At 43.9% G+C, this 13079-nt stretch overlaps 1 protein-coding gene across 1 annotated transcript in view; it reads right to left on the reverse strand.

The window, feature by feature from the left end:
• Positions 1-4853, reverse strand: part of PLAGL1 (PLAG1 like zinc finger 1) — a 104186-nt gene extending 99333 nt beyond the window's left edge. The window contains exon 1 of the mRNA XM_036248535.1: positions 4771-4853. The gene's annotated coding sequence lies outside the window, so the exon portion shown is untranslated. The remainder of the gene's footprint in view (positions 1-4770) is intronic.
• Positions 4854-13079: the final 8226 nt, after the last annotated feature.

Here is a 13079-nt window from a genome sequence, read left to right on the forward strand (position 1 = left end):
TATATTTTGAGAAATACTTTTCACACTCTTAAGCCTAACTCTAATCCTAACTTTCCCAGGTACTTTTTGATATACAGGTTGGGGCAAAAGTAGATTTACAGTAATTTGTATGGAAAATAATACAATAATTAATAAATAATACAAGAATAAACCCTGTTTTGTGTACTCACAACTGGAAACCTACCTTTGCCTCAGCCTGTATTCAGCAAATGTATTCAACAAGTAGATTCCACCTCCTAGAGCCACTCACTAAATCTCCCACAGCCTTGTGAATTTCAGGGCGCCTAAGAGAGGCACCATCCTGGAAGCTTGCCCAGCAAGTAAACCTGCTTTAGTGTTTTGGGTTACCTGGGGCAATTCTGGGGGAGCAGTCTGGAGGTCCCAGTTATTTGTACTTTTATTCATTCATCTCTGTCTCAAAGGCCACCAAAGGGTTCTGCAACCCCAGGTGAACAAGATTTGAAAGGCCATGCTCACCTCTGCAGCAAGGGCATGTCCCCTCCCCCTTCCAGGAAGCTTTCTCAAGTCTTCTGAGAGCTTTCTGATCTTTTTCAGGAGGCTGTGCCACACCCATCTAGCATTTAAATCTTCCTAGGCTAAATGTTGACTTTCTAGCTTCGAGTATCACCTATAGCACCCAACACTATTCTGAACACATACATTTTTTGATTGCTTGATGGACAAGGTGAAAAATGCTGGACTGAAAGAAACGAAACTGGGGCCACATGCATATATAAGTGGTCTATGAAGACTAAGGATGATCCTTCATAAGAAAACACAAACCAATAGTGGGGGATACTCTCAAAAACATTCTTCCTTTATACTTTTTTGTGTCCTTGTTGTACAAGGAGGAGATTCTTGGTCAGATGTTTTCATTGCAAATTTCCAATTAACATTCTAATTAAAATCTGACCCACATCTATGAAATCTCTGTAGAGCCATGATCCTCCTCACCCCAGGTCCACATATATGTGAAAGGGAATATGCTAGAATAAATTAATTTTTCACCAGAACCATCAGCTGCAGATAAAAGCAGTTAAGTTGGTCCGATCAGTATGGCTCAGTGGATAGAGCATTGTCCCATAGACTGAGGTCCTGGTTCGATTCACGGTCAGGGCACATGCCTGGGGACATGCAGGAGGCAGCCAATCGATGTTTCGCTCTCACATCAATGTTTCTCTCTCTCCCTTCCTCTCTCTCTAAAAAAAAAAAAAATCAACAAAAACATTTTAAAAAAGCAGTTAAGTTGCTGAACAATAAAGCTGATTATTTTTCTAGTGATACTATAATACATTACTAGGAGTTGGAGAGGGGTTTCTCCCTTTAAATCTCCTGCATATATGACCTCTTTGTGGCTTTCCCACTGTCTCCCCAACCCCCTCCCAGCAGAAATGGACTCTTACAAATAAGCCTCAGAAATAAAAATGTAATTTTCATAGAAATCAACAAGAAATGTAGAGTCTCTGAACGATTCTGTGGAATGGAAAAGTGTAACAGACACCCATGATTATAGTTTTGCCCCTTTAAACTCCAGGGAGAGTCCACCTCCACCATATAGAACAGCAAGGGTGTGTGTGGAACTGGAGAAATTCAGAGGACTAAACTGCAGCCACCCGTTAGCTATATGACCTTAGCAAGTCAGCCTCTCCCAACTGCAAGAGGACGGTGCTATCTGATACCTTACCAGTGCTTCCCCTACGATCTAGGCAAGTCAGATAAGAACAGGAGCAAAGGCCACTCCTGAGTGAGTGTTTATCATTACCAGGTGCCTCCTAAGCCTCATAACTGTTATTCCTCACAGGTGTCCTGGAGATAGTGTCTTCATTTCACAAATGGACAGACACAGCTAGTTAAGACCCTTTGCAAAGGCCCCAGCTGGAATGCCGTTCCAATTCAGGGCTGTTGAGCCCATGCTGTGACTACATTATACTGCCTCCCTCTAAGTACATTGAAATAACCTAGAAAAATAAGAGCCTATATACAAGCTTCATCACAATGTGTAAAAGACAACAGATCCCTGGAGAAGCTGGCCATGTTTGATTCACCCATGTCTGTTTCCTCCCACTTCCCAATATAAACAATAATATCAACAGAGCCCCTTTAAAATGGAGCTGGAGTTGCCACACCAAAAGAACTGTCTTGCCTATCTTATGTCCCAAACTTTGAAATGTTAAGATAGGGCAAAATGACCTTTGGACTGGGCCTAAATAACCTTGTTTCCTGAAAAATGGCTTGCCAAGATAACAAGAAGCAGTTATTATGACTACTGAACTGAAGACGACTGGACTGAAAATTAAAAAAACAAACATTGTTTAGAATGACCATCACTGTTATCTGTAGCATTAGAAATGCCTTCCTTCTAGTGACAAAACTGTTGCCCTTCTCTTTCTTATACTCATTGCCTTTGTCTCCTATTTGGAACATTATTTGGGCTTCTGCCTGAATTAATGATTCCTGAATAGCTATACTTATTGATCTCAATAAATGCTTGTTGCCTCTCTCGAAAAGCCTTTTATTTTTAGGTCAGCACCAAAAAGTGCCTACTTCTGCCCCTTTCCATCAACAATCTTATCAAACTCCTTTCTCCTTCCCATTTCCCTCTTCTAGTTATTCCCTTTTTATTCCTCTTCCAGTTTTTTTTTTATGCCTTTCTCCTCTATTAAGTCATTTTAAGTTTTCATAAGAAACATGAGGCCACTAAAAATAGCACTTTTAAAAGTGCATGTCATTAAAAGACTTTCTCTACCTGAATATTATATTTACACGGAACTAAATATTTAGTAAGAATGCAGGACACGTAAAATTTTTCTTTTGTTTTTTCTTGACAACCCCTTTCTTGAATTAACTTTAGACATTTTACAAAGATGACAGAAAGCCTAGTAAATTTCTAAGAGTCATCATGAAACCAAAAGTCATTTCCACTTTAGATTGTCAGCATATGCTTTCACTAGAATTTTATCAGATTTAAAAATAGGAACATAGATTTGACTTCACATTGAATCCTAGATTCTCAAAGCTTTTACAGAAAGGTGCTGTTCACCCAGCTCCTACGTCACTTTCGCTGATGCCCTTCCCCCGAGGCTGATAGAGCTGCTCTGTCCTCTGGGCCACATGCACGTCGTTCATCCTATACCCTATTATCATCACAACTGGGTCATATTGTGGCCTATTTTCACGTCAGTCTCCTCCACTAGACAGAGATGGCTAGGGCAAAAGCCAGCATTTTATTTATCTTTGTATTTCAAGGATGCCCAGCACATCAAGATCCTCAAGGCAGATCTGTTGGATAATGGAAAAATTCACACTTAGCAGGAAAACATGCACCTTCAAATCGACTGGGGTTACCACAATATAGGACCCAATGATGATGACTGGCTCTTGATTTGCCTAAATGAAAATAATCTAAAGCCTTTGGTACTTGAGGGGAAGAAATATACAGTACATGTGCACTTTTCAAGCCATCCACAGAAAAGGTGGGGCTGCAGCTTGCTTCCTTTTCATCCAGATGACATTGATTTTCTGAGTTACAATGTATACCAACACTGTTACAGATATGATCGCCCGAAAACAAACCCTTCGTTCCTATTCCCTGGCAAGGTTCTTCTGCCTCTCACTTCATCCAAACATCACTTACAGAACCAAAGCATGCTGTCCTTTGTTACCACTGCACCAACTGCTGTCTTTTCAACACACTTCCACACATCCTATTCTATAGGATCTTTAGAACAAGTTCTTAGGGGTCGGTGTACAGGTGAGGAAACACTGTGCTTAAAATGTGTGTAATGGCCATACTGAGTAGAACCCAGTATTTCTACCTCCTTTTTCTCAACCAGGAGCCCCCAGCAAAATCCCCAGAGGAAGCTTTTATAAAAATGCACACGCCAGGTTTCAGCCCTATCACTTGGGATTCAGGACCTTTGGGGGAGGGCCCAGCAGGTGTCTTTGCAAACCTCTCCTGGTGCTCAGATTAGGCAGCCGGAACCAGACAGCATACATCTTGGGTGTGTTTCTTGAACACGTTGGACTTACTATTTTCATTCAAAGTGGCCAAACAGCGGTCTTGTTCACACTCAGTAAACGAAATCAGCACCCGGGGGGTCCCTTTTCCTCGGTGAAGCACCTCCTTTCCCAACACACACACACACACACACACACACACGCTGAAGCACGGCGCTGCGGCTGATACCAAAACAACGCAGCTGCGCACCTGCGAAAGCTACCGCGACCGCAGCTGCGGGCACGTGTCCGGCCCGCCCCCACCGTTCTTCTCAGTGCGTCCCCCGGGGTCCCGGGGGCGTTATGGTCCCTTTTCTCCCTTTAGGCTGCGGGGACCTCCCCCGCCGCCACTCGATCATTTTCTTCCCATCAACCCAGTCTCAGGGGACGGGCTACACTTGAACTTGAGACTCTCACATTTGGGGTGGTTCAGAAATTACTCTGCGGTAAACGCAGACATCCCGCTACCTCACTCCCAGCCTCGGCGCACCTAGACCCTGGACCGGGCAAGACACGCCCCCTGGCTGGAGCTCCTCCACTCATTGGCCGCCGCCGCCCGCCGCCCGCCCCCGCAGGCCGAGGTCCGCGGACGGGCAGAGCGGGGAGGCGCGCGGAGCGGCGCGGGGGCGGCCCGCCGGCGGCCGGTGCGCACGCAGCGCGCGAGGCGGCCTCGGCTGCTGGGTCTTCAGCCGGGTGATGGCCGCGCCCCGCCCCTGGCACCTGCCACCCGGCGACCGTCCCGCCCCGCCCCGCCCCGCCCCGCGTGGGCCTCACCTTCTCCTCTGGAAAGTTGTGGAGCCGGACCCCGCGGCGTGGCGCCCCCAGCTAGGGGGAAGCGGGACGGTCTCGGAGGCCCCGGCGGGCAGCGCGGGAAAGAAGAAGGGGCAAGGGAGGAAGGGGCGGGAGCCTCGGCGGGGCGATCCCCGCCAACCCCAGCCCGCCTGCGGCGACTTTCCGCCCGGGCGTCGGCGACTGTCTCCCAGCGACACCGTTGTCACCACATCCAGCAGCTAAGAGTTTGGGACTACTTGGGTTCCAGTCTGGCTCCAGTAACAAGAGTGACGTCTTAGGCAACCTATTTTACCCATCTCTGTTAAGTGGGGGAAAGGAGCGTGCCCATGCAGGGCGGATTAGAGTGTGTGGGGCCTGCAACTTGAAATGGTGAAGGGGCAGCCCTCTTAAAGGAAATACCAGTTAGATTCAGGGCTCTGGAAGGAACTTGGGCAAGTCAAGAAGCCTGAAGCTGAAACTTGGGCGTTAGGCTTCAAGCGCCTCTGTGAGGTTGCCGGAGAATTAAATGAGGTGAACCTCGTGAACTTTCCAGAAAGGGGCCTGGCAACCTCAACAGATGTAATCCATGGGGGTAATGTCCTTGTAACAAAGGTCAGGTGAACACGGGGTGGGGGGAAATAACACTGTCAATTATGTGCCAGGTGCTTTATTATTATTATTTTTTTTATCCTCACCTGAGGACATTTTTTGATATTTTGTTCAGATAGAGTGGGAGGGAGAGAGAGAGAGAGAAACATCGACGTGAAAGGGACACATCGAGTGGTCGCCACCCACACGACCCGGCCAGGGACCGCAACCAAAGTACATGCCCTTAGCGGGAACCGAACCCGGGTCTCTCTGGACCGCAGGCTGATGCTCTAACCGCTGAGCCAAACCAGCCAGGGCTGGCTGGCTTGCTTTTTTTTTATCCTCACCTGAGGACATTTTTCTATTTTTTGTTCAGGTAGAGTGGGAGGGGGAGAGAGGAAGAGAGAGAGAAACATCAATGTGAAAGGGACACATCAAGTGGCTGCCACCCGCACGACCAACCGGTGCCGGGGACAAACTGCAACCGAGGTACATGCCCTTAGCGGGAACTGAACCCGGGTCTCTCGGGACCACAGGCCGACGCTCTAACTGCTGAGCCAAATCGGCCAGGGCTGTGCCAGGTGCTTTAAATACTTCTTGAACTTAATTCATGCAGAAACATGCCCATTTTACAGCTCAAAAACCAACTGAAGGCCATCTGTATGTCCTCTTTGAAGAAGTGTCTACTCAGGTCCCTTGCCCATTTTGTAATTGGATTCTTTGTCTTCCTTTTGTTGAGTTGTATGAGTTCTTTATATATTTTGGAAATTAACCCCTTATTAGATGTATCGTTGTTGAATATGTTCTCTCATATTTATAGCCCATGGACACAGACAATAGTGTGGTGAAAGCCAGGGGTAGGGTGGGAGCCCGGTGGAGGGGGCAAAGGGGAAAAATAGGAGACATCTGTAATACTCTCAACAATAAAAAGAAACAACTCAAAAAACCCAACCATGGAGAAGTCATGTCACTTGCTCACGGTCACACAGAATCTAATTCTGCCACTTTGCAAGTTCCTGGTTTTTCCACAATTCTACCTCACAAATATTAATATGCAAATGTATTACTATGACTGGTTGTTTAAGCAAGAAAAGGAAAAATTTCCCCATGAGAGATCAAAGTGCATCCTGTATTTCTGAATTTTCACTGCAAAATTTCCCCAGCTCAGTGCAACAGCAAATGGATTGGCCTTGAAACTACATCCCCTGCATGTGAATTACCAGGTTGCATAATCAATAAATGGCTTTTCTTTATATGTGTTCAGGTTACACATTTGTTGCTCTGCCAGCCCTATATGTTTACTCTTTCTATAGAATACTAATACGACTGCAATTTAGATTAATGGGTATATAATTTATTCCCAAAGGGCTGATAAACTAAGACAAACATAACGAAAGGAACACTTCTTGTGTAAAGTACTTGACATACTTTTCTCATTGAATCGTCACATCTCTGCTGTAGAGTTACCCTCCATTAACTGATGAAAGTGCGATATACACTCTGTTTTTTACAACATATACATACATTATTTACTTGATTGAAAGCTTTCTTAGGGTACATTCAATGTTTTACATAGTTGATCTCAGCTTTGTTCAGACTGACTTCAGTGAGTTGTATTTGGGTTTCTATGCTCAACACTCTGCTCAATTGCTATTGCTGTTGGTTTTTCTTCTTTCAGGATCAAGGTGGGTACTTTCATTTAAAATCTTATTTTTAATTCCTTCTCTCACAGTTCTTTCCTAGATGATTAGCTTTGTATAATTATACCTGCAATGGAACCAGTATCCTAAAGTCACCAAGATAAATCCTCCTATTCCAACATTACATGATCTTCTAATTCTACCTTCCCCTTCCCAGCCCTGTCGGGCTCCAGTCCCACCCTCAAAAGTACTTTAGGTTTTCTAAATTAACACATATGACTGGGATTTATACCCAGGTTTGCTTGGATCCTAAACCTTGGTGCTCTTTCCACAACTTGGTTAGAAGAGAAGAAAGTAGCAAAAATATGTGAAGTCATATATGTCTGGCAAAGTGGGGGAAAAGAAGATACCAAATTCTAGTAGTTATTTTCTTAAATTTTCTATAGCAGGAGAACTAAACATAAAGCTTAGACCCACAACTTGGTTTTCTAGAATAAGGAAGGATGAGCACCTACTGTAGTGTCAGGCACACAACAGTGCATTTGTTGAATGAATTAATTTATAAGAGAATTAGTTAAATGTTACCTGGTGGTGCTTATTAAGTCACAACCTTTCAACGCATGTGATTCTTGTAAAATGACATTATAGCAAAGAGGGTTTTTCCACACACACACCCTCTTTTTTTTCTTGCTGTGTCCACTCTTGGGTCACTATTGGCCAATGAAATGGGCAAATCAAATTGTAAGAGGGAGCAAAAGGAAGCAGGAAAGAACAGAGAATAAAAACAAAACCAAACCACAGGCAAGACTCGGAGAGGAAGGGAGAACGAGAAAGAAGATCCCTTCCCTGCCTTGTTCTCAGACAGACATTATTTCATATCTGTGAAGAATATGAAAAAAAATCAAAAGTATGTTAAATCTTCTAACTACCGTGTGAAATTGAAGCTGTAGTTTTGTTTTTATTGTATTAGTGTGAAGACAGCAATGTTTTGTTAAGACAGGAAATAAAACCTACATCTAGCAATGTGCGCCCCCCTCCTGTGGCTTTAGATGGGGTGGGGGTGGGAGGTCGCAGGTTTAGATAAAGAAGGCAAGTTCACTACCTCTCCCTCAGGCAGAGAAGCATTCATGCAGGAAGTGAACTTTCAAAAACAAATGCAATAAAGGAAGTCAGAGAGGGGGAGCATGCATACAATTTTTAAGGAATAGATGCTTTTTCAGGTATTTCGGGGGTAGGAGGGATGAAATGGTGGCTCTAATAAAGGGAAGCACAGCTAACATTTTAATGTTTGTCCAGACAAGCTGAACAAGCTGACTCCAGGTCCACACTCTTTAGCTCATGCTGACAAGCGTTTCTAAGTAGAGCCAGTCAGATAGCCAGACCATTGATCCAGCTATGGCAGGCTCAGCAACGAACTGAAGGTGCTTCTTAACTGACCTGCAGACCGTGTGGGGCTCTTGAACCTAAAATTTAAAGCAAAGTTTAAGGAAATGGGTGAAAGGGATCAAGAAGTAAAAACAAACAAATAAGACAAAAATATCTGTTAAATGAATAAATATGTTGGCTGAACTGCAATCAGAATCATCTCTTATAAAACACAAAAATGCAGAATTGATTCATCCAACTTTTACTCAATATTTAGTATTTTTAACCTAGCATTTTTATCATGATGTATACATTAGCTCACAAATGAATAAAATTAAGCATATTGAGACAAAATAATAACTTCTATTTTACATTTTTTCCCATTGCACACAAGATCAGCTTTGATGCCCAGCAACTGAAATGTCATATTTTTTTCAATTATTCCTCTTCTATTTTTACTAGAACAATAACAAACCACTTGCTTATTGTATGATTCTCTAAAAAGGCAAAAAAAAAAAAAAAGTATTACTGAAAATGAAAGAAAGAAAGATTTATTACAAAGGATATTTGTCTCTACTTACTGATTTCAAGAGGGAGGGCCATAATACATTATAACTCGAAGTATCAAAACGTTTTCATTATGTCAAAATTATCAATGAGCTCTTAAAATTATATCAAAATATAAAATGCAAAAATGGTGGAAATTTAAGGAAAAGTTGGAAAACCCACAGTTTGGTGGAGGATCATCAGGAGGCTGTGACTGCTGGTGGAGGTGGGCAATCCCAGCTCCTCAGCCTCCCCTATCCTTGGAATACATGCTCTGCCCATCGTTTCCATAGAGGGAGTCATTTTCAAGGACATGGCCTTGCCAGAGTAGGTGTTACTGAGACCATCTGGACTGTGTCTATGATTGAACCCAGTTAAAGACTCTGTATAAACTTGTAAGATTCTGGCGGGCAGGTGCCCAAACAAGCCTCTTGCTTATTAAAGCTGCCACCTACCTTCTGGAGTGGTCTGCTTCTTTCTTCCATCTCTCCCTGTTCTCTTTGAGTATGGGGGCTGGGCCCATTTCAGTTCATATCTGGCGAGCTCCTGAGGTTGTGTGCAAACAGTTAGCGAGCCAGCCAGGAGACTGGAGAAATGGGCATTGGGAAAGAGGCATCCCCACAGGGGAAATCCTGCCTTGGCCATCCTCCTCTATGTGGTGAGTGGCCCGTATGTCAGATGTTTGCAGACCGACATGTGAGTGCAGGGGAGCCCTGAGCATGCTGGCCACTGTCATGGATTTGTCTGAGACACTGCACATTGGGCACTGTGGCAAAGAAGAGAAAGAAAAGGCTGCCGCAGTGCGGTGGTCTACTGTGGGCAGCTCAGCCGGCCACTGCTGCCCAGTTAGGGGCTGAAGCTTGAGTTAGAACACTGGAAGAAGAGCTGAGGGTAGAGATGGACATCTAGTTGTCCACTACTCTGCTAGCTTCAGGTAGCCAAGGTGGAAGGGCAGAATAAATATGTTGGAGACTTGAGCATGCCTTTTTTGCAAAAGTAGGAGAGCTCAAGCTGCCACAGATTAAGATTCAAGGTGTTGGGGAGTCATTTAGTTAGAACACCATTATTCAGTATGGAATGATACACATCGGGGCCACAAGCCCCCAGCATAACTCACACCACCTATGACTCAGTATCTGATATTATCTCTTAAGAGATGATGATGCAGAATGGAATTTGGTGCATGAAAGGTAGGTGGGACAGGTGGGGTAGGTGGGGCAGGTGGGCATTAATGTCAAGTGTACAACTGTGCGAACTGCTCACAACTAAGATGCTATCTTTGCAAGTTGAGGACTGCCAGATATGCCAGTGAATGCAGATACAAGGGCTCTCCTAACTAGGTGTGTGACTAAGGAGAGCTGTACTCTCGATCTGGGACTGGAGAATGAATTTGCTGTATGTTCTGTTATTTTATATATGTCTGATAGATCAAGCTTCTCAATCATGTTTTTCAAAGCTCCTATATCCTTCCTATTTTTGTCTGTTTAACCCAAGAGTAATTTAAAGAGATTCTGTTGATATCTCCTACTGTGGTGGTGTTGGTTTGTAAACTGACCCCTGTATAGAGGAGGCAAGGAAAGACCAAAGAAAGAGGCAGACCACTCCATATTGGTGTGTGGCCATTTTAAAAAGCAAGGGAACTTACTTATGAGGCTTGTCTTGGGGGACCGAAAGATGAATAGATCTCTGCACCTGCCCACCAACATCTTAAAAGTTTATATAGTCCTTAATTGGGTTCAGTCATGTACACAGTACAGATGTTCTCAAAAACACCTTACTCTCTCAAGGCCGTGTCCTTGAAAATGGCTTTCACTATGGGATTTGTGGGCAGGATATACATTCATTCCAAGGGTGGGAAGGAGTGAGGAGTTTCCTATTGTCTGGATCCAGCTTGAGGGTCAACCAACTGTCCTGTTTAAATGACCTCCTCCAACACTCCTTGTGACTGGCTTGTACAATCTTACACACTCCCCTCTCCCTAGCATGCCCTGAGTGGTCAGCAAGGGTTTTGACTGGCACGGAAGTGTCTTGATTGGCCGCTGTCTGGCTGCATTGGAGGCAGATACCACAATAGTACATGCACATGCAAGAAAAAACAGATTAAAATAATGATTCCAAAAATAGTTTTTTCCACCAACAGCCCCATGATCTGTACCACTGACTTATTAAGTCCCCTGGGCAGAGGTTCAGATCACTCGTGTGATTTAAGAAATGATACGGTAGCAGACCCGTTAGGTCTGCACACACAACAATCTGTTTGAATAATAGTACAGGTGCCAGTAATAATGTCCAAGGTCATCCTACTTTGGAGGACAGCTTTTCTCATTAGAGACATGTCAGTGTTCAGTAAGGACAGGCTCTGCTGGCTATCATTTAAAGCTTGTTGAGTGAATTTATTGAGGGCTTTTATTTGTGCTATGATGTTCTCCCAGCCAATGGAAGGGACAAAGATGCTGGCAAATGACTGTGCCAGTGGAAAACAGAATGTGCCCACGTGGCCTTGGCCTTGAGGAGAGGGAGACTGCAGTTTTAGGAACTTGACCTGGTTGTACATAACGTACATGTTTGCTGGAGGAGGCAGCACTGTCAGGCATGAGGAGATGGACTGGGGGTGGGATATGCCAGACCAGGACCCCCACTTTCCCCCTCTTTTAGTGGTGCATGTTCCATTCCAGGCGTCATTCATTCCAACGGGTCAGGTTTGCAGCAGGACAATGGGATCCCAGCGGAGACTGAGTAGTGACCCGTCACCTAGGGCTGCAAAGTAACTCACTCCTCCTAGTGGGAAATCCCACTGTAAATTCCACTGGAGAACTTCTTTCCCAGGCATGAAGCGGATGGGCATTCTCAGCAGCACAGCATGAGCTGGTCCATGGTGAGAGCTGGGGCCATGTTTCCATCCTTTATAGTGTTTGGTGTCTCAGCTCGGTTCCCAGTCTGGCATGTGGGGCAACAGGCTCCTCTGGTTGATCATTCAAGTGTGTTAAAGCCTGGAATAGCATTTTAGTGTACCCAGCCAAGGTGGTTTCACCTGTTAGTAATTTAATCTGCTGCCTTAATCTTTCATTCTTTTCTTTCTACCAACCCTGTCATCAATGACTGAATGAATGGATAAAGATGTGGTATATACTTTATCCAATGGACTAGTACTCAGCTGTAAACTCTTGCTATTTTCAACTAAATGGATGGACATTGAAGGTATGATGCTAAATGAAATAAGTCTGATGGAAGAAGACAAATACTCTGTGATTTCACTCATATATGGCATATAAAAAGATGCCCTGGCCAGTTTGGCTCAGCAGTTAGAGCATCAGCCCAGGGACCAAAGAGTCGCAGGTTCGATTGCAGTCAAGGGCATGTACCTCAGTTGCAGTTTGGTCTCCAGCCCCAGTGAGGGTTGTATGGGAGGCAACCAATCGATGTGTCTCTCTCACATCAATATTTCTCTCCCTCCCTCCACCCCTCCCACTCTATCTGAAGATAAATGGAAAAACGGGTGAGGATTTTAAAAAAAGGAAAAGAAAAGAAACATAACGCAAACTCATAGATGCAGACAACACGTTGGTGGTTGCCAGAGGGGAAATGGGGGAGGGTGAAATGGGTGAAGGAGGGTCAGTTGTATGTTGACAGATGAAAACTAGAATTTGGTGTTGAGTACGCTGCAATGTATACAGATGTCGAAATACAACATCACACACCTGAAAAATATTAATACAATAAAATAAAAATTTAAAAATTCAAGCCCATTAAATGTCATTGAATTGTGCACTTTAAAATGGTTCATTGTATGTTATGTGAATTTCACTAACAGAAGCATAATAGAAAAAAAATTCAAAGCAAAAAAATTTTTTTTACCCATTTTAAAAGAAAGAAAATACAACCTGCATATCAATTACCTTTCTTGATTATGAGGGCTGGGTGTTGAAGTTTGTAGATGTATAGAAGCAATTATTTTTAAATAATGGAGGGTTTTAGCTTATGTGTGTGAAGATATGTTACTCTTAGTAGTGTATGTGGGGAATCTTGTGTTGTACAGATTAATAACCAGAGCTCAGTGGGTGAAATGTCTTTGTCAAGTGTTTATAGATACTATTGTTATATAGTCAGGCCTTGTTTTATTGCACTTCACTTTTTTGTGTTTCACAGATATTGCATTTTTTACAAAATAAAGGT

This window comes from Molossus molossus, unplaced genomic scaffold, assembly GCF_014108415.1.
Source record: "Molossus molossus isolate mMolMol1 unplaced genomic scaffold, mMolMol1.p scaffold_m16_p_8, whole genome shotgun sequence".
Taxonomy (NCBI): domain Eukaryota; kingdom Metazoa; phylum Chordata; class Mammalia; order Chiroptera; family Molossidae; genus Molossus; species Molossus molossus.